Raw genomic sequence first — 25,999 nt, 5'->3', positions numbered from 1 at the left:
ATAAAAGAAAATGATAAGAAAATAATATATACAGAATGATGATTATTTTGCTGCTAGTTTTCCCCCTTCCCATAGTGAGTTGTCCCGGACAAACATGTGTCAAGGTGCATGGGTACAAAGTAAGTGTCTATGCATAGCCGTATATTGTGGCTCTAGGATGCGAATGGAAGATATGCATGGAGTAACAAAATGCGGTGGAAGATGTGGGTTATGAACCATATGTTCAGGGGTTGTTGATGATGAGATTAGTTTGAAGCTTCGTGGTCCAAACAAAAGAAGTTGAAGAAGACGTACTCTGTCTTTGACAATGAAACCTCGTAGTTTCGACACTGTATCTTCTTTAGATTCATGGCTCTTGTTTGGATGCCACTGATATTTCTTTGATGTGGATGTGGAAGACTTTGAGTTATCCAGTTGGTGATTTGGTTTCGGTCTCCATTTCCAAATGACTTCTTTTGGTTGTTGATGGTTTGATTGTATTGGCTTACCCTTGTTTTGACAAAAGTTGTAGCTTTTTTTGTTTATGTGTGGTTTGGGTTTGGTGTTGGTTGGGGTGGCGTAGGTTGAATTTCAGTACAACGTCATTTGGGTATCCATATTTTCTTCAGATGGGCTTGCATAATGGATTTTTTAACCCATATTTCCTGATCACCTTTGTAGAACATTGTGGTATAGTTTTAGGTGCTGGTAGAAGAGGTTCCCATAGGTAATCTGACTGTGCGAATGGTGTGGCGAAAGATGTGTCATCTAACATGAGTTGTAAGGTATCATTCTGCCAATTCGGTGTGGCTTTATAAGTGTGCATCCACGGCACTCCTAGAATTAGTGCCTCATTAAGGTCTGTATCCGCGACTATATGAAATTGATGAGGATAAGCATTTTGATCAATAGTTATTGATAAATGGACATGTCCTAGTATGTTCATTGTTCCTTGGTTGGCCACCTTGAACCCGATAGTATTTGACGTTAGAGGTTCTCTTGTCATTTAAAAAAATGTTGAGTAGTTGAAGACATTTACTCATGCCGCAGTGTCCACCAATGCGCGCTCGGTGGAACCATCATGAAGTTGAAGTAAAATTCGTAGATCTATGCCACCTAACCATGTAGGCTCCATTGAATTGATGCTATTGGAGAAGGATTGATGCCTTTGTTCTGCCGTCAATTCTCTTGAAGGTTTGCTTGTTCCTTCTGCTTTAATATTTTGATCCTGACTTCTTCTTTAGCCTATTCCTGAATAGCATGGGCTCAATTTCTTCACTGGTCTGCTACATGAATTGTTTAGAGCTCTTCTGGTGTCAATGGGATAAGATATTTTTGAAACCTGCACCCACTTATCCAATTAGACATCTCCTCACCTGCCAATGTTGCAAGCTTGATGGCACCACTTTGCAATATATCATGTATTACAAAAGGCCCTATCCCTCACTTTTTGAGTTGAAGCGTTGCTTTAGGGTATACACCAAAACGTAATCCCCTTTTTGAACCTCCGTGCTCATTCCATGTTGGTCATGGAAAGCTTTCATTTGTTGTTTCTGAGCATATATTCCTGTTATTTACCGCCCTCATTCTAGTTTCATCTAGTTGCTCCAAGATGTCTAGTCTTTCAGACAGTTTGTGTCCCGTCCATCCTAATTGTGTTGCAACTCGAAGTGTGTTAATTAAGAATTCCATGGGTAGAATCGCATTTATCCCAAACACAAGGTTAAATGAAATGGTTCCTATGGAAGTTTTAAATGCTACCCTGTAAGCCCATAACACCGAGTGTAGCTTTAGGTCCCAATCAGTTCTTGAGTCACTCACTATTTAGGTTAGCACCGTGCATAAGATTTTATCGGTACTCTTGGCTTGTCCGTTAGCTTGGGGGTGGTAGGGTGCTGATTTGCGATGAATCACTGTGAATTCGTTGAGTAAGCTTTCAATGACGTTGTTTACAAAGTGTGTTCCTCTATTGCTCACAATCTCAATGGGTAGGCCGTATCTGGTAAAGATATTTTCAAAGAGGAACTTTGTTGTAGTCCTTGCATCATTTTTCTGTGTTACTTTCGCTTCCACCCATTTGCTCAAATAATCTGTGGCTACTATGATATGGTGTGCGTGCATTTGGTATGCAGGAGGTATGATGGGGCCTATAAAATCTATGTCCCACTTGGCAAAGGCTTGTACTCCAATCATCAACCGTAATGGCATTTCATCTCTTCGAAGACGTGCTTTTGTGTGTTGGCATTCATCACACTATTTTATATATGCCTCCGCATCTCTGAATAGTGTTGGCCACCATGTTCCTGTATGAAGTACTAGCTTTGCAGTTTTGTTAGCAGAAAAATGTCCACCTGGCTGGCCCGAGTGTGCTTGTTCTAGGATGGAGAAATATTCTCTTTTTTCAGTAGCACACAATCTTAATTGATTGTCCTTTCCCTACCTGTATAGTTGGTTTGAAATCAGCAAATAGTGATTGGCTTCCTCCTATACAGTTCTCATCGTGCCTTACTCCATCCCTTTGGGAAGGTCTTAGCTTTTAAGTACTCGATTATGTAAATAATCCATTTGGGTGCTCCCATTACTCTAAAGAGGGTGGCATGTTCCACTGACGGTTGCTTTTTACAGGCTTCACATGATTTTACGTAATTATGGACACTCTTCTCCATGTTTTACTAGTAGACCCCAAGTCTCATTAGTCTTTGATGTGTTTGTGTTTTCCCATTATGAAACCCTGTGTGTTGTATATGAGCAAGTTTCAGGTAGTATTTGTTCTCGTCCGGCTGTACACATAGTCTCAATATCTTGTCTTTACCGTTCTTGTAAAGTCATCCAACTAAAAACTGGAGATATCTTGTCTGATGAATGATTGATGGTTGTCTTTCTACCTGTAATGATCATATGGTGAGTAGAGGTACGACCTCTTCACTCCACCTTGGAATTATTTCAATGTTAAACAGATACGAATCTGGAAGATCATCATCAACACCGTCAGGTGCTTCTCCATGGAACAATCTCAAAAGATGATCTGTTCTCTTGTGTGTCATTCCCTTTTTTACGACTACGGTGAAATCAAACTCCAGCAATATTATAAACCAACGAACAATCCTTCTAGTGTTGCAAGGTTTAATTACGAGATACAACAGTGCTTGGTGATCTACGAAGAAAACAAACTTGTTCGCAAGAAGGTAGTGTATAAATTTGACACCATATATCATCCCTAGACCTTCTCTCTCCGTAGTGGTATAATTTTTCTCTGCGTTGTTCAACTGCCTACTAAAGTAGCAAATGGGAAAATCCATTTTTTTCTCTCCTGGTTGGGCTATTATGCACCCTATGGCATAGGCTGATGTATCTACATGTACATGGAAGATCTTGTTCCAATAAGGGGCTTGCAAAATTGGAGCAGAAATTAATCCCCGCTTCAATTTGTGAAAAGCCTTGTCACATTCCTTCGTCCACTCAAATTTGGAAATGAGAGCATACAGGGGCTTAGATATTACATCATACATATATATGAAGCGGCTATAATACCCACAATGACCCATAAATGCCTGTACTTTGTTTATTCTCGTTGGTCTTCCCATTTTTGGACACAATGTGGCCCAAGATTTTACTTTGTCTTACCATGAAGACACATTTTTCAGGATTTAAGAAAATACGATAAGATCTGCACTCCTTTGGCACACATACTCTATCTTTGTGAAGTAAGTAGCCATCATCAATGGAAAAATTCTTCCATCGCTTAAGCTCTTCATGAGTAGGGGTGGAGCTCTGTGTTGGAGTTTCTATCTGCATGTGCAGAGATATGTTGATCTGGCTGTTCAGAGACATGTGAGTGTGAGGGATCCCTTTTTAAAACTGCACTCCACACTTTAGCATATGATTGATCTTGTGCACACTTGCCACGTAATGACTCCAAAAATCCACTCTTTAGTTCCGTGAAAGCACGTGAATTAATCTGAGGCATCCAACTTAGTGCATCCGCTAGTACATTATATCGCCCCTTGCGATATCGTAGCTTACAATCATAATCTTGAAGGATTTTTGCCCATCTAGCTTTACGGCCCTTCAAGTTTGTTGAGTAGTAAACCATTTGATACTCTCATGGTCAAAACCTACGTCAAACTCGGCACCATATAAATAGTGTCACCACTTTCGTAAAGCGTGAATTATGGCATAGAGCTCTCTCTCGTAGACAGAATAATTATGTTGAGCTCTATCTAACTTTTTACTTTCAAAGGCCTCGGTGCCTTCGAGTTCTTGGTCGAGTTTGCCTTGGTCGCCCGCCTTAGTCGTGCGCTGTGGAGGGTGTAGGTGGGGCGGCCGCAGTCGACAGTCGCTGTCTGTCCATGCACTGCTTGCACATAAAACTGTGCCTGCCTTCTTTTTGCTGCACAGCGGAGACATCGTTGCCTGTGGAACATGGGAGGGAAGTAGGGTGTTGTACGCACATGCAAACGCAGCCCAAGACGGAGGATGAGCATCTATTGGAAATGTCATCCACCACTTATAGGCCTTGCCTTTAAGAGATAGACTTGTTTCCATAGCCGTCTTTATCTCCGGGGCCAATAGCTTGATGGTAAAGTGTTGGCCTCTTACCCTCATGGGGTGGGTTCAACCCTTCTTCATGTAAGGGTTAAGCGGCCTTCCTACGCATGCAGCCAACGACGCCAACGAAAGCCTTCGGAGCCTCGATGCTGTCGAGTTTGCCTTGGTCACCCGCCTTGGTCGTGCGGTCGTGCGCTGTGGAGGGGCCGCAGTCGGCTATCATTGTCTGTCCACGCGCTGCTCGCATAGAAGACTGTGCTTGTCTTCTTTTTGCTGCACGGCGTAGACGTCGCTGTCTGCGGGACGTGGGAGAGAAGCAGGGCGTCACACGCACATGCAAGCCGCTTTTAGCCTCCTCCCAAAAATAGCTCGAATACCAGTGAAAGAGCGGTGGTAATGCGTGTGCTAGTCTCCACCCAACCGTGCTATCTTATAGCCTCCCCCTAGCGTACACACTGTCCGGCCGTACTAGTGGCCTTGCCCATAGGACCCATGTCCTTACATGCATAAAGACCTGCTAGAATATCCCAAGCCTGTTTTGCAAATTTTGTTGAACGAATGTGAGGAACAATGGTGCGCTTCATAGACAACGCAATCAATGCATGAGCATGTGCATCCTTCACATCCCAACGAGCTTGTTCTATCGTAGGCAAAACAACTCTAATAGCAGCAAGACTTGCAACATCCTCAATATTGCCTACATCCTCAGAACCAGGACATACATCAATGCCCTACACAATATTCCAGACGCCCTTTGACACAAGAACATGTTGCATCATATAAGCCCACATAGGGTAATTGTCCCCATCCAACCTGTCCTCAATAGCAAACATCTTGAACACATCTGTGTTGTTATCAGCCATGGTAAATGTTGCACCTGATGTGAAAACTACCCGAAAAGAGGAGAAACAAAGCGGGAACAACACGTGCTATATAGTACACCGTAGAAGACTGTAAGACACCTGCTATGCAGAAAACGGCACTGACAGAAATTCTGCACAAAATGACAAAATTGCTTGTGCAGACCTGCCTGTAGTGGAAACGGAGGCCGAAATGAGCCCGAATCAGAAATTTGAGCAGACTAGGCTCTACGAGCTCTCCTGTAAGACAAGGGAAGCTAGAGCGTGAGAGTCCACCACCCAACCACCCATTATATAGGCAAGCCCCTAGCCCTTTGCCCTAGTTGGACTCCCCGTTCCACACCGTCTAGCATGGCCTTGCCCTTGTCTAGTCCGGCCTTGCCGGTGTCCTGACATTACTCCCCCCTTAAGAAGAGTTTTCGTCCTCGAAAACAAAAGTGGGAAACTTCTTCTTAAGAAAACTAATGTTTCCCAAGTGGCACCTTCTTCAGGTCAGTCTTTCCGCTTGATTAAGGCTTGTTGACATACATGATGACGTGTATGCAACTCATGATAATCAAGAACACGTTCAGGTTCATGCGATAGGGTAGGAGGTTCAATGAAATCATCCAAAAACTGTTGGTCAATGACATTGTCAACCCCACGTAACCGCTTACGTAAACCGCTTACATGAAACACAGGATGAATGCGAGAATGTGAAGGTAGTAATAATTTGTAGGCACGATCACCTACTCGCTTGAGTATTTTGAAAGGCCCACAATATCGGGGAGATAATTTAGGCGTCGGCCCAGTTTTCAGACTTTTTGAATGTTCTGGCACACGTAAAAATACTTCCTCCCCTTCTTCAAAGGTAACTTGCCGACGTTTCTCATCAGCCTACTTCTTATACCGATCCTGTGCTTGCCGAACATTCTGACGAGCAAGTTTCAGCATATCCATGTGGTCTTAGAGAAAATCCTTAACCTGTTGGAGTTTTTCGGTTGCCAACCCCATCGTAATTGGTGACCTAGGTTGAAACCAGTACATGAGCATGAAAGGACTAAAACCTGTTGTGACATGTTCAACACTGTTGTAGGCAAACTCGAGAATAGGTAAGTGTTCTTCCCAGTCTGACTGTTTCTTGCTAATGTATGCTCTTAGCATATCCTCTAGTACCTGGTTAACCCTTTTTGTTTGACCATCTGTTTCCGGATAATCAATTGTACTGAGGTTTAGTTGTGTACCCAAGCGTTTAAATACAGCTCTCCAAAAGTGGCTGTTAAACTTGGGATCACATTCACTAACAATGTTACTTGGCAAACCATAAAATTTGTATAGATTGTCCACAAATAACTTGGCTAGTTCTGGTGTCTTAACTGTTGATTTGGTCGGAATAAACTTACATAGTTTAGTCAACCTGTCTACGACCACCCATACTGAGTCATGACCTCTTATAGCGGTTGGTAAACCTACAATAAAATCCATAGAGATGCTTTCCCATTTTCCATTAGGAATCTCCAAAGGATGTAAGAGTCCTCCTGCTTTCAGGCGCTCTGCCTTGTTAACTTGACATGTTTGGTAGTGCAAGAGATAAGCTTGAACAAAGCCTTGTAGACCTGGCCAGTAAAATTGTCGTCGTACGAGAGCATAAGTTTTTCTAATCCCCGAGTGCCCTGCACTTGGACTATCATGACGTTCATAAAGAATTTGGCGCCGAATGTCTATGTCCGTCGGTACACAAACTCTTTCCTTGTGGAGTAGGTACCCATTGTCAATGGTAAAATGCTTCCATCGCTGTAGTTCATCACTTGATAAAGGAGAACTAGGTGTGGAGGTTAATTGTACACTACCGTCATTGGAGTGAGAAGGATCTCTCTTTTGAACATGGCTCCACACTTTGGAATATGCTTCATCATGCTCATATTTGCCCTTGAGAGAATCTAAAAATTCACTACTACGAAGTTCCGTGAACAAGAGCGAATTGATCACTTGCATTCGACTTAGAGCGTCTTCCACTACATTGTATCGTCCTTTGCAATACCTTAGCTTGGCGTCATATTCCTGAAGGATCTCAGCCCACCTGGCTTTTCTACCCTTTAAATCCGTTTGTTGTGTAAACCATTTGATGCTTTCATGGTCAAACACAATCTCGAACTGAGCACCATACAAATAATGCCGCCATGTTTTTAAGGCAGACACTATTGCATAGAGTTCGCATTCGTAAAGCAGAATAGTTCTGCTGAGTTGCATCAAGCTTCTTGCTTTCACATGTAATCAGCCGTCCGTCTTGTAAAATAGGACTGCTCCAAGCGTCCGTTTTCAAAACGAATGGTTTCAAAGGATCGACAATAGCCAATATAGGACCTGTAGCTAATGCATCCTTGAGCGTAAGTAAACTTTTCCCCACTGAAAAGCTTTACCTTTGCCTTTTAGTTGATCCGTCATATGAACAGCAATTCGAGCATAGTCTTTAACAAACCTTCGGTAAAAACCTACAAATCCTAAAAATATTTGTAGTTCTTCCATATTTTTAGGAGGAGGCCATTTCCTTATGGGATCCACTTTGGATTGATCCATGTATAGGCCATTAGCTGAAATAACATGCCCTAAATAATGAATTTCATCCTTTAGAAAATCACATTTAGATTCCTTGGCATATAACCTGTTTGTACGTAACAACTCAAACACCTGCCTAAGATGTTGTAAGTGTTCTTCTTTAGAAGCACTATAGACTAGGATGTCATCGAGGAAAACAATGACAAATTTGCCCAAATATGGCTTCAAGACATTATCCATAAGTGTCATGAATGTTGCGGGCACATTGGTTAACCCAAAGGGCATTACCAAAAACTCGTAGTGTCCAAACCGTGTTCGAAATGCAGTTTTAAGTATATCGGCAAGTTAAATATGGACTTGACTGCAAGTCTATTTTCGTAAAAATGCGAGCATGAGTGAGCTTATCAAACAACTCATCTACTCTCGGCAATGGGTATTTGTTCTTAACTATAACCGCATTTAAGCCCCGGTAGTCTACGCACATGCGCATACTGCCGTCCTTTTTCTTTACTAAGAGGATAGGCGAAGCCCATGGTGAAGAACTGGGTTGTATAAACTCTTTGCTAAGGTAGTCAGCAAGCTGATGTTCCACCTCAACAGCCTCTGAATAACTCATATGGTACGGTGGTTTACTAACAGGTTTACAGCCTGCAGCCACGCAATGCTATGTTGGACTGAACGTGTCGGCGGTGATGGAAAATCATTAGGAAATACATCTTTAAATTCCTTTAATAATTTCTGTAATTGACTAGCAACGTTTGCTTGTTTAGAATTAGCAATTGGTGGAATAGAGGAGAGAGAAGCATGCGACTGAGGAATGTTCAACAGACTCAATGTTAGAAAGAAAATGAGACAGTGAGTAACACAAGAAAACCTGATCTATTTCATTATCAGAAACGAGCTGCATCAGCTCAGCGGTACAAATCAGTGTTGACGAAGGTATATCTTTTTCTCTTAACAACAACACATTTGCACCATGGGATTCAAACATCAAGCTGTTGTGCTCATAGCTACGCTTCAGTGATGGTCCTAGGCTATGCAACCACTCCCTACCAAGAACCACATCAGCCCTTTCCATGTTCATAACCTGAAAATCCAAGCAAGTAGAGTATCCTTGTACTTCCAATGGAACAGCTCGGCATTGAGTATCCCATATTTCAGTATCATATCCATTCATCATTGCTACCTTGTAGCGGTGGGTACTCGGAGTTTGAGGCAGTTTGAGCTTTTTCACCAATCCGTAATTGATGAAATTGTGCGTAGCACCGTCATCTACCAAGATGCGCACCTTGTGCCCTTGCAGATATCCGAGCATACGTACTAACTCATGTAGTCCAAAGGTTGGTTGCCACATGGAAGCTGTGAGACAACATTCATGCACCACCTCCGTGTGTGTTACTTCCACTGTAGAGAATCTTGAGGAAGACTCGAGAGGCAGCAGTTGCACCGTGTGCAGTGCTTTCTCCTTTCCCTGAGCAGCAGATTTCCCCTTGGGACAATCCTTTTTTCCATGACCTCTTCCTAAACATTGTAAACATAACTTTTCTTTCTTTGATTTATCAAAATCCTCAGGAGAAAGAGGACCCCTGGACCCCTTGGGTTTTTTAGATGCATCTGAATTAGCAACTAGAAATTTTCTTTTATTGTGCCCATACTGAGTGCGTGTATTACCATGTATGCTAGCAAGCACGTGACTATTATGTGTTTTCTTCTCATCAGGATCATCATGAATATGTGCTTTCACTATGGCTTCCTCAAGTGTTTAGGGTCTTGGGTCTTGACATACTCCTTAAGCTCGGGTGTCAGACCTCGTATGAACCCCCGTACTTGTTGAAAGGTATCCAAGCCTTCCAACTTGAAGATAACATCCCGATAGTGAGAGATATATTCAAGGAGTGATGGGTATTGGCGCATGGAATATGTGTCCCAAGCTGTCCAATTCCGATCGGCCTCATTTGTAGGCAAAAATTCCTTGCTAAACATTGCTTCAAAAGCTGCCCAACTCTCTGGTATGATGTTCTTCTCCTTGAGAGACATCCACCATTTGTAGGCCTTGCCTTCCAGAGTTAAGCTCGTTTGCAAAGTGCTGACTGCATTCGGAGTACGCCGTAAGGCGTGAATTCCATCCCACTTGCTGAGAAAGATATTCACTGCATCCTTATTGCGGTCTCGGTCTTCTCCCTTAAAAATTGGTGGTTTAGTGTTCTTTAACAATTCATCCACCTCTTTGGCAGTGAGAGTATGCAATGTATCAGTAGTTGGGCCTTGCCCTAGATTAGAAATGCCCTGCCCTTGTGTGGCAACGTGCTCATGCATGTGGATGTCAGCAGGACTCTTAGACTGCTGATGCATTAATTGAATCACTAATGTGGATAGTTTAGTAACATTTTCATTTAAAGCTTTAAAATTTTCATCCATGATTGTCATGCGTGTCTGAAGTGCATGAAATTCTTGAATATCAAGCAATTCGTAAGTATCTTCTCCTGTCGTAGCGTCGCGGGTACTCTCCTTGAAAGGATTCAGCCGTGGGCCAACATTGATAGGATCAGGAGGACTTTGCTCAAAATTGAATGTCATATTGATATCATGCTACACAGTGCTGTGAAAGAAGTACTCAGAAAAAAATACCTGATAGTGAGAGCACTCGCAAAGTATAGAAGCCTTGCTAACTCCGTCAAAATCGAGAGTAATCCGGTGGAAAATGATTTGAATTGTCCGCCGTATATGGAATTCCACTAGCTCTTGATAGTCGAATCAATTAGACTTGAAAGCGATAATCAATGCCGACAAAAACTTGTACTGCAACTTCACCAATTCAGTTGTCTTGAAATTTCTGAGTTTCTGCATAATACGCAGGAAATTGTCGTCAAAATGTGTGCCGGCTTTGTTGATGTCGCCTAGCTCGGCCTTGCCGTACTCGCACGTAGTGGAGTAGGGGGGGGTGGGGTACCCACTGTGGGTACCACCCCTTAAGATTAAATTTATTGTGTATGGCCACTACCCCTAAGGGGGTGGGCGCCCTTCAAGTGAGAAACGTAGCTTCACTGTTGGCTATGGCGCCTAACCGGCAGCGCCCAAAGGCCTTGAGGACTTGGGGCGGTCGATGCAATGCCCAAGGGGCTTCGACCCTGTGTCATAAAGTTCCCAGCTCGACCTTGCGCCGCTAACGAGCCCAAGCGCCTACGCTTTGGCGCTCCTGCACCCAGCGGTCCTCCCTTGCCAAGATCGCGTGCCCACGGACTGCGGCTTCGTCGACGACCTTGCTAAGGGGTGATCCCCACTGTGTATGACCCCGACATGCAAGCCTTGAGTGGCTACAAGGCTCCACGCCCTTCCCCTTTTCCCAAAATAGACACAAGCTCGATACCAGTGTAAGACCAGGGAAGCTAGAGCCTGAGAGTCCACCACCCAACCACCCATTATATAAGCAAGCCCCTGGCCCTTTGCCCTAGTTGGACTCCCCGTTCCACACCGCCTAGCATGGCCCTGCCCTTGTCTAGTCCGGCCTTGCCGGTGTCCTGACATCTCCCGAAATATTTGTCGACCTGCGGAACGCTCGCCAAACCTCACTGAAATCGGAGAAAGTGAGCAGGCGTGTGCTGGAGCAGCTGGCGACTAAACCCGGAAGGACGCAACCTGCTCTGATACCAATTGTTGGAATTAGGGTTGCAGAGAAACACACACAGCTTGGAGAAGATGAAGGAAGCTCAAGGCACACAACTGAGAGTGTGTTACTTAGTGTGCAATGGAAGGATAGATAGCCCTAGAGTGATGGGCGTATATACAATGCACGGGGGAAAAAACCTCCTAAAGAGGGAAAAAATGCTCCGACGGTCCTAGTGTGTTCACACACATCACTACCACATGTATATGGTAACAAAACTTACCAGACAAAGCCTACCTGAGGTGTGCAATAGTGATGGTGTTCATTTGTTGCCAATTTCTCTTGAAAATCTGATTGAACTCGGTTTGTCATGGACCTTTCTTGTGACTTCATGCCTAATATCCTTGCGTTATTTGCCACAAGCCCTGCCTGAACTTGCCTTTATCGTTAGGCAACTCTGTCTTTGTATCAAAATTTAGGCTTTGAAGATCCCTCCGTAGAAATCTATAAAAATAGTTCATACATGGATTAAGAAACCCAAAAAAAGAAAGGTCATACATGAAGACCGTATCAGGAGTGAGATACATATCAAAATGTCGTGCATACTATCATAATTTGGATTCCTTTACTAAAGCCTCCACATGACAACTGACTCATGCCTTGCATGCATTCGATTTTCCACATGCGTTGCCGAACAATAGAAAATGACTCTTACAAGTCTGCTTCAAATGGCGAGAACATGTCTTCGTAGCCGCAATGCACCATCTTGCATGATGCCCATCCATACCAAGTTTCTTGTGAATCCAAGAGGACTCACAACCATGGCGATTAACAATGGTTGATTCTCAAATCATGCTTGAGTGTCTAAGATCTGTCATAGCCAATCCACAATTTTCAAATAATCTAAAAAAACTTTTGTACTTGGAACAACTTGAAACCAATGCCGGCTTCCTGTACTACCATCGGCTTGCTCAACTCGACAAGAACTTGAGGGCTTATGTGCATCTGCATATGTGGCGGGGTGAGCATGCACCCTTGCATGGATTTTTAGGTGGCCAAAGTGTCCAAAATTGGACACCTAGGTTTGAAAGGAGACCTTGAAGGTCTATGGCAACGTAGCAAAGACAACGCCGACTGCAAGATACATGCGAGAGAGAGAGAGAGAGAGAGAGAGAGAGAGAGAGAGAGAGAGAGAGAGAGAGAGAGAAAGAGAGAGAGAGAGAGAGAGAGAGAGAGAGAGAGAGAGAGCCACATGCTGCTCAGCTTGGCCCGCCATAGTGTCGAACTCTGCTCCAAGGGAAACTCGAACCAAAGGAGGGAGAGAAATTGACAGTTGTAGAAAATTGCATGTCATCCCCTTCCCCGACTAAGGGTGCTTGCCTATGCCATGCTTCCTTGCCCCGACATCCTCTTCGTCCTTGCAAGAAGTTACTCCCACAGCCAACATTGTCGGCTCTTTGCATGTTCCATGCATGCTTCACATGGTGCCCTTGCAGCATGTAGCACCTTCCACGACTTGGCTTAGCTACATCTCCCTCATGTTCCTCCATCCTCAAGGCACGAGAGAGAGAGAGAGAGAGAGAGAGAGAGAGAGAGAGAGAGAGAGAGAGAGAGAGAGAGAGAGAGAGAGAGAGAGAGAGAGAGAGACTCCATGCATGACCCCTTCCACGCCGCTCCCCCCTCCTCCATGGCTCCCCTCCCCTTGAGCTCTGCTCTCCCCTGAGCTCTGATACCAATGTAAGACCTAGGAGACTAAGATGCCGGATCCACCGCCGTACCACCCTATATATAGTCCGACTCCTAGCCCTAGCCATAATACGAATCCCCACTTCGAGCCCCTGACTCAGGTCCCTGACCCCCTAGGTCAAGCCTTGCTCCTCAAGATCCTTGTCCTGACATTCAATCTTCAGAGGAGGGACAAGAAGGCGAGTTCACACTTAGACACACAAGACTAAAGATGAGATCAACCAAGGCACCAGAGACAATTCCCATTACACAAGGAAGGAGGACGATGGAAGAAGCTCAAGCACAAAGGGAACGACTTCGCCAACAAAAGAATGATGAAAAGAAATCTTGGAACGGAGGCAGACAAGGGAAAGAGAGGACGAGGAGGACATGCCTCTGCAACACATAAAAGTTGAAGCTCTAGAAAGAATCAAACATCGAAAAAGAAGAGAGGCAGTGGAAAATCTAAATACTGCCATCGAGATACGGCAACGAATTCAGAATGAGCTTAAACGCAAAATGGAACAAAGAGAAAGAGAAGAAGCAAAACGTCCATGGGTCGATGATCTTGAATCATCTGACGAGTCTACCAAGGCAGAGGAGACGAACAACACTAACAAAGCAAAAAACCAAGAAGAGTAAGGTAATTTAGACAACATTGAAGGTCAAATAGAAAACATGCCATCACCAATTGAGGCAAAAATACCTTCCCCTACTCAAGAGTCAGTTAATCCAGAGATTGAAAAGGAGAGAAAGGAATACACCATGGACCTTCCTGAACAAACAACAGACAAAGGTCTACCAGCAAAGTAGTATGTTCAAGAAGATGAGACAACAGTACCAAAGATCACCACAACTCTAGCAGCTCATCAAGCACAACATGAGCAAGCAAAGATAACAGAAGAAACAATGACAATTGAGGCACTTCTGATCAAGGTCAAAAAGAACAACAAAGGCTAAGGTAGCCTCATTCGCAGGCTGTGGTAGATTAAGGGGCACAATTGATTAGGTCTTTTGACATCAACACACATTTGGACCAGATCAAGCTCCAATTTCAATGCCAAAGAGCACTCTACAACCTGCGCAAATTAGAGCTGGAAGACACCAAGAAGGAGGCAGTCACAACGGCCAAATGCAATCTGGAATTGCTAAACAGGATCGAGGAGTTACAAAAAGTTCAATTACAACTCCAGTTAGAACTACAAAGAGAACAAGAGAATGGTGCCTATTACTACAAGGAAGTTCAAGCATTCAATGAATCAAACACAACTCTGCAGGTAGAGCAGCAGCGACTAGAGAAAGAGTTAACCAAAGAGAGGCATTAGAATGAGAAGATTGGAGAGTCATATGCAGTGGTGAGCAAGACTCTTACACAGCTCTTAGCCTTGCAAGAAATGCCAAGCTCAACAAGTACATCAGCTAAACCAACCTCACTGACAAAAGAGGTACAGGATCTAAACATTGTCCTTGCTCAAGAACAATACGACAGGCAAATCCTAACAACATGGAATAGAGCTTTACAAAAAGCTAAAGATGAGGAGATTGATGAGCTACAAAATCAACTAGCCAAGGCAAAGGAAGACTTGGTTGCTCAGAGCGCAACACAGCCGAAGCAAGCCCAACCAACCCCTATAGAAGTCACTCAAGCAGTAGGACATGGACAGCTCACGTTGAAAACTCACCATGCATATATGCCAAGTACAAGCACAGAAACAACAATGCACGAGTTTGACGATCCAACCACTACATCAATCTCCGACACTGCAAAAGATGAAATTCAGCGGTGTATATCAGAAGTAAGAGATCCTTCACAAGGATTATCTGCAATATGAACTCAAGGTGTTGGAGTCAGCTACCCTTCTCATGATCACACCTGACGAAGTGGTAAAGAATCTAGGGCATGACATGATCGCGCTTCCATGGATGAGGTAGGAGGCTCTCTTATGAAAAAGAAAAATGTTGCCTACCATCGAGCCCAACCACAAAGGTGATTACAGGGATGTTCCTGTAACTACTATACAGGTACAAACGATCATCGAGAATCAACCAACCTGGCGAAGGAAATTGTTTGAGCAGCGTCCAACATATGAAACCTATTATAGAAATGCTCCACAACATTTGGATCGACCCGACCTATTTGTTAGGGGCTTACTGCCCTAACAATAATTTAAGATAAAATACACAGTAAACTGCATTATCACATTGGTTTACTTCACAATTGAAAACTACAGATCGCCATCGACACAAAAAAGACTAAAATTGTATTACTGCATAGTATTCATCAGCGAAAAACACGCTACAGCCCCTGCTGAATACAGTTTGACATCTCTACACACACACATACTCTAGAAACAACCAACGACTAACTCCTCTTAACTGCCATGCAGCGCCAAGAACATAATCGAAACGCCTCAAACCATCATAGGTGTAAACAACACTCTTAGAGTTCAAAGGTTTCAACTTTGACTACAAGCAAAAGTAAAAAATAAACTACGACTGAGCCCTCAGGTCCTAACACTATTGTCCCATCAACAGAAGGCAATCTTGGGATAGCTTTTATTCCTGGTAAAGCAAGAGACCAGCTATTCTCAACTACCCAGTAATAACAAAGCCAGAAGTATATGATTCACACACTCAAAGGGGTCATCAACAGGATGAAGGAAGTGCCAGATCTTGCATGCCAAATGCTTGTAAACATTGCAAAAATGCAAAGCACCTGCATAACGGCTTTCAATGATATTGAAGCAGCGGAGCATCCCTAACAGGTATTTGTGGAAGGAACCAAAGGATTATGCTGAAATATGGAAACTGAGTTCCCAGCAAAAACATCATCATGGGATTATATGCAAGAGTCATGTTTTTCCCCTCACACTACATGCAAACCTTCGAGGAGGCATTCATGACAGGATTCTTTGAAGTTGACTCCTCCATATTGAATCCCATGACCAAGGATTTACCGACTCGGCATATCGCATAGCACTCTCAACAATAACCCATTCAGAGAGCTGGCAAACAAGGATGGAGATCGAAGCACGGGCAGGGAAATTCAGACGACTCACAGGGACGTTGGAAAAACGTGTCATAATAATCAATATCTAATTCTCCTAAATGATTTTCTCATGTTAAACTGATCATTTAATATGGGGAAGTGCCAGGGGAGAAAAAGCTAGAATATTGGTTAAGCTAGCAGACCGGCCCACAGTAGGGATCCAAAGGAGGGAAAATAGGGATCCAAAGGGGGGGGCATCTGCAAAAGAGCCATGTGCAACAATGGGCTAAAAAGACCCTAAGGTTCAGCCCATTAAGACTTCCAAAATGATAAGGTTCCAAAATTCAAAGGTTGTGTCCAAAGGTCAACCTTAAGGGAATTGGATGCTTTGTGTGTGACCAAAAAAGTCTTTGCATATCCCTACATAGGAGGGGGCGAGCCTAGCATGTAGGGGATGAGAGAGAAAGCCACACACACACACACACACACAAGCCCCCTTTACACAAAGGGAATGAGGGACACATGTCAGCTCCCTAGGCCAGATGCCCACAAGGTGTACCCAATTCCTATTGGATGGCCTTGGAGGTGGACCAATGAGAATTAGACTAGAGTAAATCTAGTTTAATTAATTTAAAAACACTTAATAAAAGAACCAATGAGAATTAAGTCCTCTAGAAGACTATTGGACAGTCTCCCAAGGGGTCCAATGAGCATTCAACAGCCTAATGGCTTGCTTGATTCCTATTGGCCAGGAGGCAAAAGGGTTCCAATGAGAGTTTAATTGAATTATTAATTAACCTAAAGCTCTCACAAAAGGGGAAAGGGGGACACATGTCAGAAGGCTATCACTTATGCTGCTTAATAGTCATTGGCTTGACTTGGGGAGGGCCAATGAGGGTTGAGCAAGAGCAAATAGCAAGAGGGCTCGCCCAAGAGAGAGAGGGGGCTGATTTTTGCAAGGCATTATCACACACACACTCACACAATCTCATGTGTGAAGAAAGAGAAGACTATCTCTTCCCAAGATTTAATGGAGAGCTCATCACCTACTCCAAGCTTGTGAGATAGAAGCCTACATCAACACACTCTTCGCATGTGGATGCAAATCCAACCAAGAGCCAAGATTCAATGCATGCTCATCTCCTCTACCAAGCTAATTACTAAGCTAAGCTATGCTAATATGAGTGATTATGTGAGGAGATGTACATCTTTCTCGTAAGATACTCCTTCTTCCTCTCAATCTACTCTCATACCCTGCTAGCTCTCACCATCTGCTACGGTGTGTGAGGTCTGGGGTCTGAGAACGGGGATAATTGATGTTGTGTTTGCTAAGTGTTTTGCTTAGTGCATGAAGCTTTCATCTTCATTGCACTAGCTAGTCTTGAAGGAACACAAAGAATTGTATTGTACTATGTCTCTCTTGATGGGAGAAACCATAATACAAAGCCTTTTGGAGGGGGGACCGGCTCCATGCAAATCCGGTCCTCAACTATTGTCAATTGCTTAATTTCTCTCTCTTTTGAAAGTATTGTTGATGCTATCTAACTAGGTGTTATGCTTTTTGTTGCTCTCTCCACCCAAGCACTCTTGTAATTCTCATTAGGAATCTATTCTAATGAAATGCCCACTATGTTCATGCTAATTTCCGCTACACACAAGTTATTAGGCCATTAAATGTTACAAAACGACTAGTAAACTACTAAAGGCAACAATCAAATGCAATTGCACGAGGACGTGCAATGAATAGGAAGGGGGGAATATTTGGTGGACATAGCGGACTGTCACCTAAAAGCTCGGATACACGTCAAACTTTGTTGTATTCAATCCTTTTTTCCAAAAGAAACCTTGTAATTTAGCTTGTTATTCTCTATTACCCACTCAGAATCTACAAACCTTGTAAAGTGGCCAATGGCCGTGGGAAAGGGTCCCAAGTTTTTAAGTCAAAACCTTTAGTTTTGAAAGACACATTATCATTATCTTTAGGATTTATTGGATGTCGACTGAGAGTTGTACTTTTGCTACAAGTTGTAATCAACCTTTCTCCTTGTCTGGTAATCAGAATTCGATTTCGAATAGCACATTGTGTTCCTTGTCTCTTGCTCTTTAATCTAAGTGTAATCATTCTCAATTCTGATGTGGTTCACGACGTCTTGTCTATGAGCTAAATGCGTTGATTTGAGGTCTTAAATGGTTATTTTTTTATGTTTTGACCTTGGAAGAGTATTTTTAAGCCAAAAGGGCACCTTTTTGTTGGAATGGATTGTGATTTATGTACCTTCCCAGATGACTGCATAACTTCGTAGGATTATGTCCTTAAGTGTTGTAACACCCCTTCTTAAGTTTCATTGCATTCCGAATTCATTTGGATTCCGAAAAGGCATGATGACATAGAGCGGTGAGACTGGACATAGATTGATTTTTTTACTAAGAAGTGATTCATTTGCTATTGTAGATGCATGAATAGTTCTTAGGTTCACTTCTTTCAAATTGACAATCTCATTGAGTCTACGTGTCCCATCCCGAGTCGCTTCCTCGTGTATTGACATTATGTTAGTACCAGATAGCTATGTTGCCGATGTCCGTCGCGGTGACCCACTAACATCATCCAAAAAAATTTTGTAGCTATATGCTTCCCATTGGTCATTGGATACAAGTTTCTAGGTCATGTCAACAGGGAAGGAGAGGCTACAACAACACTAAACAATTGTTATGCCTCCACTTCTTTTTTGAAAGGGCTCGATGAGAAAATTTATCAACCTCATTGTAGCCCATTGATTAGAGGGAGATCTTGCCAGCAATGTTGAAACTAGCTCGTCAAAATGTATGACAATCACAGGATCGATACCAGAAGTATGCCGATGAGAAACGTCGCAAAGACGCTTACATTACATCACTTGTTGCAAAACTATCTAGAGCCAATTAATTAACTTCTTCTCAAGGACACTCTTGAGTTCATGGTCACCTATAATAGATGTGTGCGCTCCTTGCCGCACTGTCGAAGCAAGGGCATTGCCTAGCACTGTGTGCGAGCCATAGACGGCTCCAAGTACACAACTAGCTTCACTATTAAGCTCAAAAGAGGGCAATGGTGTGTCACTCACTGCTCTATGCTCTTGCCGTGGAGGATTCCTCGCCGCGAAGAAGAAGGAGACGCCGCTACGTCGCTCTCAACAGCTTCACCGCCGTCGTGCCGCCACAATGCTCGATCGCGCTCTCTCTCTCTCTCTCTCTCTCTCTCTCTCTCTCTCTCTCTCTCTCTCTCTCTCTCTCTCTCTCTCTCTCTCACACACACACACACATACACACACACACAAGGAGGTGAAGAAGAAGAAGATGGAGATGGAGATGGAGCAAGAGCACTCTTCTATTGCACAAATGAGAGAATGAGTGAATTTTAGGTTTAGTTGGCTTTTATATGAGCTCACCCCATTCACACTTGGGCGCCCATGCTTAGCCAACTAATCCCTTGAATGTCCCAGTTAGAGTGCGCCTCTCATCGGCGATCACTCTTATCCTTTTTCTGACAAGCCCGATACCTGACTCTACCAAATAAATAATACAATGTCCACCGTAGGTTACAACGTCCGTCTCATAGGTGATAGGGTGTCCGTGAGCCGTGAGGGTTAACATGCCCCCCTTCCTGATGTAGATTCCATCCTCGGAAGCTATTGAGTTGAAGCTCGTTGGTCGAGGTGGAAGAGCATTTGAGATGAATGTCCTTAGCCTTCATTAGTCACTGCAAAATCAAACAACATTGCACAGTAATTGCATTTTCATAAGCGATTAAAAAGCATATGCAATTTTAGGCAGACAATTGATTGGTAACAGGATTTTAAACAATTTGTCAGCAATAAGCATTAAATTGCAATGTAATCAAATGCATAAACAGATGTAAAGGTAAAAAACTAAACAAGTCTGGGGTCGCTATTTAACGGTCGAAAGGCACTAGAGATCGACTATTAATACCATGGGTAAGCTTCTTAATTTTCTTTGGTCAATTAAGTTGTTTAATCGCGAGAGCCAAGTATTTCATGTTCGAGGGCTGACTAGAGGCTATACCTAGAGGACCTTGTAGTTAAGCTACGATAAAAGGAATTTCTCATGAAATCATCTCCTGACTGATTACCTTTTCTTTGACCCCCCAAAGTGTTTTCACAGTGATTCAATTTGATGTGTGTGCTTATTTTGTATGCCTTGGGTTTTTTGCTTTTCAAGGAAAAGCACCCACATTGGGAACCTCTAGGGCTCTAGTACCATAGGCAATACATGTGAGTGAAGTACCAAATCAAGCTGAGATTTCTCTTCCAGCTTAAGATTTTACAGTGTGGCACTTTGATTTTTTGTTTGTTCATTTTCAGCATTTTAATTTTGTAACTTTGGGGGGTCATATAACACTGATACACCTCCCCAGGCTCATCACACTAGTAAACTCCCTTTATAATACTTAAGTGAAAGGTCAATAGGGTCAAGCCCACTAGAAAGCCCTAGTACATTTCACACAATGCTGCCTAAATCGGATTAAGAACCTACGTAACCATTGATTATTAGGAAGGCATTCCCCATGGTATTAAGAGAAGATCTCTAACACCTAACTTGGTCAAACTAGCTTAGTCGGACTGCTTGATTTTTAAACCTAGACAAGTGATTATGACAAACAATTACATTGAATTAAATGTTTGATACTAAGCAAATGCGGTGAATATTAGGCTACCAATCACAATTAAAGTAGACAATCATAGATGCAAAAAAGATAAGGGGCAATGCTAATGGACAAGAAACACCTGTTTGTGTCGATGGTCGCGCTTGATTTGAAGAGTGAGTCGAGATAAAGATTCCATGAAGGTCCAAATCCTATCAATAGCAACACGCTCCTGTACACGCTCAAGCACAAAGGGAACGACTTCGCCAACAAAAGAATGATGAAAAGAAATCTTGGAACGGAGGCAGACAAGGGAAAGAGAGGACGAGGAGGACATGCCTCTGCAACACATAAAAGTTGAAGCTCTAGAAAGAATCAAACATCGAAAAAGAAGAGAGGCAGTGGAAAATCTAAATACTGCCATCGAGATACGGCAACGAATTCAGAATGAGCTTAAACGCAAAATGGAACAAAGAGAAAGAGAAGAAGCAAAACGTCCATGGGTCGATGATCTTGAATCATCTGACGAGTCTACCAAGGCAGAGGAGACGAACAACACTAACAAAGCAAAAAACCAAGAAGAGTAAGGTAATTTAGACAACATTGAAGGTCAAATAGAAAACATGCCATCACCAATTGAGGCAAAAATACCTTCCCCTACTCAAGAGTCAGTTAATCCAGAGATTGAAAAGGAGAGAAAGGAATACACCATGGACCTTCCTGAACAAACAACAGACAAAGGTCTACCAGCAAAGTAGTATGTTCAAGAAGATGAGACAACAGTACCAAAGATCACCACAACTCTAGCAGCTCATCAAGCACAACATGAGCAAGCAAAGATAACAGAAGAAACAATGACAATTGAGGCACTTCTGATCAAGGTCAAAAAGAACAACAAAGGCTAAGGTAGCCTCATTCGCAGGCTGTGGTAGATTAAGGGGCACAATTGATTAGGTCTTTTGACATCAACACACATTTGGACCAGATCAAGCTCCAATTTCAATGCCAAAGAGCACTCTACAACCTGCGCAAATTAGAGCTGGAAGACACCAAGAAGGAGGCAGTCACAACGGCCAAATGCAATCTGGAATTGCTAAACAGGATCGAGGAGTTACAAAAAGTTCAATTACAACTCCAGTTAGAACTACAAAGAGAACAAGAGAATGGTGCCTATTACTACAAGGAAGTTCAAGCATTCAATGAATCAAACACAACTCTGCAGGTAGAGCAGCAGCGACTAGAGAAAGAGTTAACCAAAGAGAGGCATTAGAATGAGAAGATTGGAGAGTCATATGCAGTGGTGAGCAAGACTCTTACACAGCTCTTAGCCTTGCAAGAAATGCCAAGCTCAACAAGTACATCAGCTAAACCAACCTCACTGACAAAAGAGGTACAGGATCTAAACATTGTCCTTGCTCAAGAACAATACGACAGGCAAATCCTAACAACATGGAATAGAGCTTTACAAAAAGCTAAAGATGAGGAGATTGATGAGCTACAAAATCAACTAGCCAAGGCAAAGGAAGACTTGGTTGCTCAGAGCGCAACACAGCCGAAGCAAGCCCAACCAACCCCTATAGAAGTCACTCAAGCAGTAGGACATGGACAGCTCACGTTGAAAACTCACCATGCATATATGCCAAGTACAAGCACAGAAACAACAATGCACGAGTTTGACGATCCAACCACTACATCAATCTCCGACACTGCAAAAGATGAAATTCAGCGGTGTATATCAGAAGTAAGAGATCCTTCACAAGGATTATCTGCAATATGAACTCAAGGTGTTGGAGTCAGCTACCCTTCTCATGATCACACCTGACGAAGTGGTAAAGAATCTAGGGCATGACATGATCGCGCTTCCATGGATGAGGTAGGAGGCTCTCTTATGAAAAAGAAAAATGTTGCCTACCATCGAGCCCAACCACAAAGGTGATTACAGGGATGTTCCTGTAACTACTATACAGGTACAAACGATCATCGAGAATCAACCAACCTGGCGAAGGAAATTGTTTGAGCAGCGTCCAACATATGAAACCTATTATAGAAATGCTCCACAACATTTGGATCGACCCGACCTATTTGTTAGGGGCTTACTGCCCTAACAATAATTTAAGATAAAATACACAGTAAACTGCATTATCACATTGGTTTACTTCACAATTGAAAACTACAGATCGCCATCGACACAAAAAAGACTAAAATTGTATTACTGCATAGTATTCATCAGCGAAAAACACGCTACAGCCCCTGCTGAATACAGTTTGACATCTCTACACACACACATACTCTAGAAACAACCAACGACTAACTCCTCTTAACTGCCATGCAGCGCCAAGAACATAATCGAAACGCCTCAAACCATCATAGGTGTAAACAACACTCTTAGAGTTCAAAGGTTTCAACTTTGACTACAAGCAAAAGTAAAAAATAAACTACGACTGAGCCCTCAGGTCCTAACACTATTGTCCCATCAACAGAAGGCAATCTTGGGATAGCTTTTATTCCTGGTAAAGCAAGAGACCAGCTATTCTCAACTACCCAGTAATAACAAAGCCAGAAGTATATGATTCACACACTCAAAGGGGTCATCAACAGGATGAAGGAAGTGCCAGATCTTGCATGCCAAATGCTTGTAAACATTGCAAAAATGCAAAGCACCTGCATAACGGCTTTCAATGATATTGAAGCAGCGGAGCATCCCTAACAGGTATTTGTGGAAGGAACCAAAGGATTATGCTGAAATATGGAAACTGAGTTCCCAGCAAAAACATCATCATGGGATTATATGCAAGAGTCATGTTTTTCCCCTCACACTACATGCAAACCTTCGAGGAGGCATTCATGACAGGATTCTTTGAAGTTGACTCCTCCATATTGAATCCCATGACCAAGGATTTACCGACTCGGCATATCGCATAGCACTCTCAACAATAACCCATTCAGAGAGCTGGCAAACAAGGATGGAGATCGAAGCACGGGCAGGGAAATTCAGACGACTCACAGGGACGTTGGAAAAACGTGTCATAATAATCAATATCTAATTCTCCTAAATGATTTTCTCATGTTAAACTGATCATTTAATATGGGGAAGTGCCAGGGGAGAAAAAGCTAGAATATTGGTTAAGCTAGCAGACCGGCCCACAGTAGGGATCCAAAGGAGGGAAAATAGGGATCCAAAGGGGGGGGCATCTGCAAAAGAGCCATGTGCAACAATGGGCTAAAAAGACCCTAAGGTTCAGCCCATTAAGACTTCCAAAATGATAAGGTTCCAAAATTCAAAGGTTGTGTCCAAAGGTCAACCTTAAGGGAATTGGATGCTTTGTGTGTGACCAAAAAAGTCTTTGCATATCCCTACATAGGAGGGGGCGAGCCTAGCATGTAGGGGATGAGAGAGAAAGCCACACACACACACACACACAAGCCCCCTTTACACAAAGGGAATGAGGGACACATGTCAGCTCCCTAGGCCAGATGCCCACAAGGTGTACCCAATTCCTATTGGATGGCCTTGGAGGTGGACCAATGAGAATTAGACTAGAGTAAATCTAGTTTAATTAATTTAAAAACACTTAATAAAAGAACCAATGAGAATTAAGTCCTCTAGAAGACTATTGGACAGTCTCCCAAGGGGTCCAATGAGCATTCAACAGCCTAATGGCTTGCTTGATTCCTATTGGCCAGGAGGCAAAAGGGTTCCAATGAGAGTTTAATTGAATTATTAATTAACCTAAAGCTCTCACAAAAGGGGAAAGGGGGACACATGTCAGAAGGCTATCACTTATGCTGCTTAATAGTCATTGGCTTGACTTGGGGAGGGCCAATGAGGGTTGAGCAAGAGCAAATAGCAAGAGGGCTCGCCCAAGAGAGAGAGGGGGCTGATTTTTGCAAGGCATTATCACACACACACTCACACAATCTCATGTGTGAAGAAAGAGAAGACTATCTCTTCCCAAGATTTAATGGAGAGCTCATCACCTACTCCAAGCTTGTGAGATAGAAGCCTACATCAACACACTCTTCGCATGTGGATGCAAATCCAACCAAGAGCCAAGATTCAATGCATGCTCATCTCCTCTACCAAGCTAATTACTAAGCTAAGCTATGCTAATATGAGTGATTATGTGAGGAGATGTACATCTTTCTCGTAAGATACTCCTTCTTCCTCTCAATCTACTCTCATACCCTGCTAGCTCTCACCATCTTCGAAGGTGTGTGAGGTCTTGGGTCTGAGAACGGGGATAATTGATGTTGTGTTTGCTAAGTGTTTTGCTTAGTGCATGAAGCTTTCATCTTCATTGCACTAGCTAGTCTTGAAGGAACACAAAGAATTGTATTGTACAATGTCTCTCTTGATGGGAGAAACCATAATACAAAGCCTTTTGGAGGGGGGACCGGCTCCATGCAAATCCGGTCCTCAACTATTGTCAATTGCTTAATTTCTCTCTCTTTTGAAAGTATTGTTGATGCTATCTAACTAGGTGTTATGCTTTTTGTTGCTCTCTCCACCCAAGCACTCTTGTAATTCTCATTAGGAATCTATTCTAATGAAATGCCCACTATGTTCATGCTAATTTCCGCTACACACAAGTTATTAGGCCATTAAATGTTACAAAACGACTAGTAAACTACTAAAGGCAACAATCAAATGCAATTGCACGAGGACGTGCAATGAATAGGAAGGGGGGAATATTTGGTGGACATAGCGGACTGTCACCTAAAAGCTCGGATACACGTCAAACTTTGTTGTATTCAATCCTTTTTTCCAAAAGAAACCTTGTAATTTAGCTTGTTATTCTCTATTACCCACTCAGAATCTACAAACCTTGTAAAGTGGCCAATGGCCGTGGGAAAGGGTCCCAAGTTTTTAAGTCAAAACCTTTAGTTTTGAAAGACACATTATCATTATCTTTAGGATTTATTGGATGTCGACTGAGAGTTGTACTTTTGCTACAAGTTGTAATCAACCTTTCTCCTTGTCTGGTAATCAGAATTCGATTTCGAATAGCACATTGTGTTCCTTGTCTCTTGCTCTTTAATCTAAGTGTAATCATTCTCAATTCTGATGTGGTTCACGACGTCTTGTCTATGAGCTAAATGCGTTGATTTGAGGTCTTAAA

This window comes from Adiantum capillus-veneris, chromosome 1 (genome assembly GCF_014529385.1).
Source record: "Adiantum capillus-veneris isolate H3 chromosome 1, ASM1452938v2, whole genome shotgun sequence".
Lineage (NCBI taxonomy): Eukaryota > Viridiplantae > Streptophyta > Polypodiopsida > Polypodiales > Pteridaceae > Adiantum > Adiantum capillus-veneris.
This window is presented reverse-complemented; position numbering follows the sequence as displayed.